Source organism: Lagenorhynchus albirostris, chromosome 1, assembly GCF_949774975.1.
Source record: "Lagenorhynchus albirostris chromosome 1, mLagAlb1.1, whole genome shotgun sequence".
In the NCBI taxonomy this organism is placed as follows: domain Eukaryota; kingdom Metazoa; phylum Chordata; class Mammalia; order Artiodactyla; family Delphinidae; genus Lagenorhynchus; species Lagenorhynchus albirostris.
The window spans coordinates 138,671,181-138,679,764 of record NC_083095.1 but is presented as its reverse complement, the minus strand read 5'-3'; the positions used below and the strand labels follow the sequence as shown (position 1 = coordinate 138,679,764).

General features: G+C 42.4%; 1 protein-coding gene across 5 annotated transcripts in view; it reads left to right on the top strand.

The window, feature by feature from the left end:
• Positions 1–3,300: 3,300 nt before the first annotated feature.
• The window catches only part of UBE3A (ubiquitin protein ligase E3A), a 92,095-nt gene continuing 86,811 nt past the window's right edge, over positions 3,301–8,584 (top strand). For 4 of the 5 annotated variants that reach the window (XM_060155344.1, XM_060155315.1, XM_060155334.1 and 1 more), the window contains exon 1: positions 3,301–3,878. The gene's annotated coding sequence lies outside the window, so the exon portion shown is untranslated. The remainder of the gene's footprint in view (positions 3,879–8,584) is intronic. The other variant, XM_060155363.1, reaches the window with a different exon arrangement.

Here is an 8,584-nt window from a genome sequence, read left to right as displayed (position 1 = left end):
GGGACACAGTCAGCAGTTCGATTTCAGACGTGGATGAATTTGAGGTGCCTGTAGGATATTCAATACAAATTTTCAATAAGGGACTGAAGATACATGTCTCAAGTTTCTGAGTGAGGTCAGTGTTCAAGATTCAGATTTCATTCCTGACTTATATAAGTGATAGAGAAAGAGTATACATAAACAGTTCTGTGAGAGACTGTAATAATGGCGGGTAAAGAGAACCAAAAGCAGAGAGGATAAGCATTCTGTAAAGAAGACTTGAGAAAGAGTGGTCCAAGACACAGAAGATGGAGAATTCACGGTGATGGAAACCAAGGGACCAGTTTCCAGTAGGTAGTGGTTAGCAGTGTGGAAGGCTGCAAAGTGGTCATATACCATGAAAATTGAGAAGCAACTTTTAAATTTGATCATTATGCCATTACTGACATTAATACTAGCAATGTATATGTTGCTAGTAAAGTGGGGGCACATGCTAAATTTCAGTAGTTGAAGAGGGACTTGGAAGAAAATGGCAATCTGGTAGCTTTTCCAAACAGAAAGGACAAAGTTAATAGGAGAATTAATGAACAGGAGAGGGAATGACTGAGGGATTAAGTCTTGAGGGGCACCTCTCCCCATATATATATATAATATATATATTAGCTGTAGAAAGGAAGAAAGATGGCTCATACTTTAGGACAGGAGATCAGGGGGAGTACAGATTTGGGTAATCTGTAGGAATAAGGGTGAAGGTGTGAAGGAGTTAATGCCTGAAGTCCGTAATGATAAACAATGATACAGATAATGCTAATATCACTACAGCTATTACTAAGCACTAACATTTATTGAGCACTTGTCATATGCCAGGCAACGTTTTTCATGGAATTAATTTTGCTACAACAGTATTTCTTAAATACTGAGAGCTACTCATATACTGAAAGCCTAGTCTTTTTCAATAGTTGAGTGTGTAACATTTTGATGCAACCTAAATATAGCAACAGTAACTTTTATCCCACCATATCCAACCATTTTTTGTTCCATTCTTTCAGCTTCTTCCTGATCCCAGGGGCATGCTAGGTAATAAAAAATTGTGTTTTTGCATTTTGATTCATCTGTTGTGACTCACATCAAAAAGAAATCTTGAGCAACAAAACAGCCCTGTTGAAAAACCAACTGCATCAGCAATTTGGGGAACACTGTTCTATAAAAACTGTTGGGTTACTCCAAAATAAATTTCATTTTACTGGTGATTTCCTCTTGGACTGTGAGTTCTTGAGGGCAAGGATAGGGATTGTTGATCTTTTATTGTTTTCCAAAGCCTGGCACAGTTCTGGGTAAATAGTAGAAGTTCAAAGTTTGTTAAAGGAATTAATGCACTATGCTAAAAAAATTAAACTGCTCCTTTCACTTTATACCTGAAATGAGAAACTTAGAAACTACTGGGTCTCATTTTGCCTACAATAGTCTAACAAATTTACTACTTAACTTGGTAGCTACTAAGTTGTTTTTCTGGGAAAACGTACCTGAAGAAAAATATGGGTTTGACTTGGGAAAAAAAATTATTCATAAAAACTGATATATATGGAGATGGAACACTATTAGTATTCTAAGGATTCCTGACAATGTTCCATACTGGTAATTTTTACCAGCAAACATTTTGAAATTTGAACATGGACAAGGCAAACAGCACGGTGGGTTCTTGAAACAAGTCTGACACTAGCATCACACATAAGAATGCCTATTTAATATTAACGAGCTAAAAGGGCTATGGGTAATTTCTCCAGATTTCAAGGAGGAATTGGGATCCTCTTTGATCTTAGTAAAGAACTGGCATTTAACTGACATTTAATTAAGAGGTTTATTTCTCTTGTCTTTAATTTTCTTGGAACTCATGGTTTTCTGCCACATTTGATATACCAGTTTATTACAAAAAAAATTACATTATTCAGACAATTTTTACGTAAGAGGAAGTAGAATTGCTAAAAGAATCTTCATATGCTAGATATTGTAGTAATATTTTACTTTAATGAAGTCTTTAAAGATTTACACTAGCCTATTTTGATAATATGCAAAGATAAATCCTTAAGAGACTGATTTTAACTAATCTCTCCCATAAAACATAACTGCAAAGTTTCCAAATGAGAATCTGTAATGGAAGAAAATGAAAAAATAAGGAACTGAGTTAAAATTGGGCATGCTTTAATACTGTCATTTATCATCAGTTGTCCTAGAATAATTTAAATTCCACTAGCTTATTTTTTGTTGTTGGGAAGCAGTATACAAATATATATTATATTATATATATACATATAAATATATAAAAGATGTTCTAAGAATGACAGTTAAATTCACTGTTATGTACTATTGTTGATATAAAAAGTTTGAATACTAGATGAATGGGATCTCATACAGTATTCTATGCAGCAAAAGCCGCAAACCTTAAGGATATGAATTGTTAGTGACCCCATTGCAGCTTTGCTAGTAAGTCTTGCAGAGCCATAAAAAAAATCCTTTTAAATAAGATGGTGACCTTGGTGCTAAATATGAAGGCGCACGGCTTTAAATGGATTCAGTCGTCATACGGATCACAATTAGCCTGTATCCAGCTGGGGTCAACTAAGGGGCCACTTTCTCTTTATCGACAACCTACTGAAGGTCAAAATTGCAGGAGACAGGCTTTCACCTTCATGTAAACTAGTGACACATCGTGTGTTGGCAAAAGTCCTAAGCAGATGACCTTGGTCCCCTGAAAGCTGGTCCACACTCTTGGACTACCTCTGCAATGTTTACAAAGCAGCTCAGGGCGTAAAAGGGTTGGGATCGGAGACCTAGAATATGGAGTGTTCTGCCCCACCGCGGGGCTAGCTGCTATCAAAGCCCCCTTGGCGCAATTTCGGAGCCGATTCATTCCCCAACAAAATCGGGAGCGTCCAAGTTCAGGCACGTTCCTCGGTTGGGTTGACCACGGGACTCGCCAACACTCCAGAGGGCTCCAGGGCGTTTCCGGAGTGTACCGCCTGCTTTCTGTCGGGCCACAGACCACGGTGGCTCAAAAGAGGCATCGCCCCCTCTTCCCAGTGCCAACATGGCGACCAACCTGGTGGGACTCCGGGAGGCGCTAGCTACTTCCCCTTCCCAACAGCCCCTGCGCTGGCGACGACGGCAAGCAGGAGGGGAGCGGAGCTGGCGGTGGAGGGCGGGGCAGAGCGCGGCGCCCTCCCGCCCGCACACCGGCCCCGCCCCGCGTCCGTGCGTCCAGGCCTGGAGCCCTCGCCCGGCCGGGTGGCGCGCGCTGCCTGCCGGGATACTCGGCCCGCCCAGCCAGTCCTCCCCGCTTACGCCGCGGCCGCGAGATCCGCGTTTTTCCCAAGATGGTGGCGCTGGGCTCGGGGTGACTGTAGGAGACGATAGAGCCTGACTCGCCTTCGCCGGAACCTCGACACACCGCCCTTCTCTTGCTCGCGCACCCCGCCTCCGCGTAGCCTTCCGCCGGCTCGGGCGCCCGCCATCCGCCGCCGCGCCGACTTGCGCTTCACCTCTGCCGACCCGGCGCTCACGGCCGCGGGCGGCGGCACCTCTCTTGGCTCTACTTCGGGGCTGTGCTCGGACCACCTCGCACCTAGCCCTGGCCAGGCGGGCCGCGTAGCCCCCCGGTGCGGACAGGCAGCGGCGGAGCGGCGGCTGGCGACGAGCGCGGGGTTTTCTGCGGCCCCTGCGCCTCCTTTCCCGGTCGCGGTCTCCGGAGAAGGAAGCGCGGGTCCCGCATGAGCGCCGGCGGTGGCGGCAGCGAAAGGGAACGAGGCGGTGGCGGGCGGAGGCGGCGGGTGAGGGCTGCGACGACCAGTGAAGCGGCTGCTGCTGCTGCGGGGGCCGCAGCCCAGGCGCGGGGGCGACGACAGGTCAGTGTGGCTGAGGACTGGGCCTGGGCCGGGGCGGCTGGGTGGCATCTCCCATCGTCTCCTCGGCCGCCCAAGTCCCCCTTCGGGGCAGGCTCCGGCGAGGGTAGGGACGCCCCCACCCCCGCCGGGGCGAGTGTTTGGGGGCGCGCGCGGTCTGGAGAGGCCGGTGCCAGAAGTAGGCCTCTGCTAGCAGCGGCTGCTGCTGCTCCTGCCGTGACTGTCAGTCCTGGCTGGGCGCCGCAGGGAGGGAGGGTTTTGTCGCCCGAGGGGACACGAGCGGGCCCGGGGCGGGGCGTGCTGGCGATCTAGAGGTGGCCCTTCTTGGAGTGGGGCTAGCAGGGCCGGCCTGGGCCTCAGGCTGGGAAGGGCTGGCCTTTTCCTTCCAAGGGGAGCTCTTCCTCGCTGCTTTCGAGGTTTTGGCCTTCTTGGTGAAGAAATATTTAGACGTGTGCTTTGGTGGGTTGGGGTTTTGGGGGTGGACTGGTGGGGAGGGAGGGCGGATGAATTGTTAAATCAAGCCCAAGGGTTGTGTTCACAGATTACTCATCGAGGTTCTGAAATTAAACGTGAGCTACTGGGTTTGCTGGAGACTATTAAATGCAAACCTGCAAACAGTTGGCCCTTATTTTTTTACAGTTGAGAAAATGAAAAGGACTCGTCATGGTGTGGAGGATTTTGTTGGTAAAGTCAGAATTTAATGCGACAGATGTTTTGATCCATAAAATTGTTAAAAATAATTTTAATATGACGCTGGTTGGTTAATCTTAGAATTCTTGAAAGATAATTTAGTTTCCGAATTTTTTAAAACGTTCTGTGGATATGTTAAAAAAGAAACATTACAAAGTCTGTTATTATATTTATTAAGTGGCTAGGGTGCCGTCGAAAATGTCAGCTAATGGCATATGGGATTTACAGTCCGAAGTTACCCTCCATCAATCAGAAAGGAATACAGGTATGACCCATAATTTCAGATCATTCCACTATCTGCAATATTGAGAGAAGCAGCAGATTACCCCAGAATTTTGTCTGGGGTCGGGGGAGAAGGGGGATTGAAATGGAAACGACCTAAAGTTCAGAAGTACAACTGTTAAAAAGTTACTTGTGAAAGACACTTGAGATACCCAGTAAATGTTGTCAAGTGATTTGGACAAGAGGGCTGAGAAGTGTTTATCTCACACCTCTGACGAGTAAGTACCCTTACTTAAGAGATTATTTTGTAAACCATGTAAAAAAGTTTAGAGTTTAGGAAGATAAAAAGAAGTGGAAATAACTTTGGAATTAGACCCTGCTTGTAAATCTGAACTGCTTATCACATTTTTAATGAAACAATACAATATTAATGATGGTGCTGCTAAATCCAAAGAATGACCAGAAGCCCATTAAAGAAATTATTAATCATGACAAAACAGAAACAAGAAGTAGCTTGAAGAAATAATGATCTCAGGACTTCCCTGGTGGTCCAGTGGTTAAGACGCTGGGCTCGCAATGCAGGGGGCCGGGGTTTGACCCCCTGGTCAGGGCACTAGATCCCGCATGCCACAACTAAGAGCCCGAATGCCACAGCTGTAACCTGGCGTAGCCAAATAAATAAATATTAAAAAAAAAAAGACTTAAACTCCTGTGGCACTAAAGGAATGCTTTAAATAGCAAACCAAAAACAGTTTTAAAAAAATTTAAACATTAGAACGTAAACTATGAAAGTCTTACTGTGTCAGTATTTACTAAGTAGCATTAATGTGCTGAGTAGCATGTACACCATCTTCTGACATTGCTGGGTTACTGAGGAGTTTACACAGAGACACAAATTACAATGTTCTGATTCATTTTCACAGGTTTTATATGCTGCTTGTATTTCATATCTCTTAAATTTACACTTTTTTTCATGGCTTAAAAAAAAGCTTCTTAAGTAAGTAGTCAGAAGCGAGAGGAAGACACATTCTCATCCAACTTGCCCAGTCCATTTAACAAGATTTGTTGGGTACCTACAGTGTCTTTGACACGTAACATTTAATGTTTTATTCCTTAAACCATAGATCATTTCTAAATGACTCCTCCTCTCTCCCCTCCAAAAACAATCCTCTCTCCCCTTAAAAAAATATTTGGAATAATTTGCTGTTTCTCTCAATATGCAGTCAGTGGAATAATATAAAACTATGGATCATACCTAAATTTTTCAGCCCAAACACTTAAAGTGTCTGTTTTCTTAAATGATTACTGGTCATGTTCTTCAGTCATGTTTTGCCCTTTTGTTTAGACCTGTAGTTGTATAGGTCAAAATGTAGAAACATGACATTAAATATACATATGCAGCTGTTAAAAAATCAGTTTTATGATTTTTATGAGTGAAGACCAATTTTCAGAAGTGATTTTTTAAGTAAAATACTTGGGTAAAGTTTTAGATGCTCTTTTCATAATGATTCAGGATGACAAAATTTTGGCTGATTGTGATAGTCCCTGCTCTCTCCCCACTGCAAATGTAAAGGTAAAGTATAAAAACCAAAGACATTATGGTATGTATAGTGGAAATAGCTTTGGAGTTAGATCCTGCTTTTAATTCTGGCTTACCCTGGTTGTCTGACCCTTGGCAAGTTACTTAATCTCGAGCCGCAAGTTTTGTCATCTGTAAAATGGGGTGGTGAGACTAACTCAGAGTTGTGAGGATTAAAGCATGTGCAATGCCTAACACATAGGCACTTAATAAGTATTATCCTTTGAAATCTTCCTACCCAGTTTTTCCGAATGTTCTCAAAGCACCTTATAGACAGTGGACTCTAACATATTATCCTTTACATTGTTACTTTGCTTACTGGTTTTGAACTCACTTTTTAAGGACAAGGACTTCTAGTGTTTACCAGAGAGTGTGTTACCAGAGTATGGATGACTTAGTTATCAGCTAACATTTATTAGGAATCTACTGTGGCTACTCTGAGCTGAGCTTGGTGTAGGGGCTATAAAGACAAGACTCATGTCTCTGTCTTTTGGAAGTGTATAGTCTAGTGACTTTCTCCATATAACACTTTTTGTGAAACCCTGTCAAATAATGGAGCCCCATTCTCCTGGTGCCCTTCCACTCCTCAGGCAGTTCTATGGACTCAACACCTCCTACTCCCAGCTCCTGTTCTAAAGAATATTGTTTTACTGCTTCCTTTATACACTGTCTGGCACATGTTAGATACTTCATATCTTGGTCCCAATCCTCCACCCAGTGTCTGGCACATAGTATGTTAGTGTTTGTGTGTATGTATATGTATAAAAAAAAAAATTTACTTTGGCAAGTTGCCTGTAAATACTCTGGTATTTTTCTGGGACAGTCATCATTCTGTCTTCTGGTTATAAATTCACAGAAGTTGTGAGCCTGAGTAGGGCTATTCCTGTTTTACACATGAGGAAATTGAAGTGCAGAGCTTTAAGATGGTTTTCTTAAAGTCACCAGGTGGCAGAGCCAGGGCACAAATTGAGCCTCTGGACTCCAGGTCAGGACTCTGCACATAATGGTACATGTTCTGTCTTACCAGTTAGGAGGAGTGTTACTTTGCTTTGAGAATGCCCACCCACCTTATTGCAGTTAAGTGAGTGTTTTCTATGATATTAGTAGAAGGCAGCCTTCAACAAGATGCCTTTTCTGACCATAGCAGTTACTGGAGGAAGTGGGGCTTTTTCTTCTAATAAAGAAAATAAAGTAAAATTACAGTAAGTGGAAATAGTGTTAATCTACAAGCCTATATCTATGTCCAAAACATGAGATGTTTGAAATACTTAAAGATGCTACATAAATAGGTTTTTCTTTTTTCTTTTTTTTTTTTTGGCTGCACCATGCAAGGTGCGAGATCTTAGTTCTAGGGATCGAACCCACGCCCCCTGCAGTGGAAGTGCGGAGTCTTAACCACTGGACCACCAGGGAAGTCCCTATAAATAGTTTTTTAATGAGATTACTTACAAATACATGATAAATTTCTTTGCCAACTTTTCATTTAATCTCAAAATTGTCACAGTGCTTTGATCTGAGTTATCTGTTATCTTTAACATAAATACCATTATGGATAGTAAGTTAAAAAAAAAGATCATTAAGTATAAGGTCTATCTGAAAGTGAAATAAGGCTAGTGCTTTTTTTTTTTTTTTTTACTGTTGTTTGCACATGAGATTTAGCTGACTGTTATTACTGTTTGATTCTAAGCCTTGTGACTGTGAACGCCCTAAAATTATATATAAAAATTTAAGTGCTTTAGAGTCTCAACAGGTTCTGTGAACGAAAGTCATGGAGAACCATTGATGTGGAGGAAGAAACACTAACTTTGGTGTCGGAAGATTGTGGGTTCATCCTTCTTCTCTAGCTTCCTAGCTGGGCATGAGTAGGCCATTTAGCTTTCTAAGCCTTGGCTCTGTTCCTTCTGTCAAGTAAGGGTGATACTTGCTTTGTTTCTGAGGAATGATTTTCAAATGAGATCATTCTTGAAAAAGTAAATTAATGGTACTCTATAAAGTGACCTTATAACTGATTTAGTGACTTGCCCAAGAAAACAGCTTGGTTAGTGGTAGACAGACTGTTGGAACCTTGGTGTATTTTCATGCTTTTCTTTACTAACATTTTTAACCTTTCCATAGAAATATTATTTTTGGAAATACTTAGTATGTGAATTTATTTTATATTTGGTAACTACATTTGAAATAAACAGTAGATCTTAATAGTTAGTGATGCATTATTCAG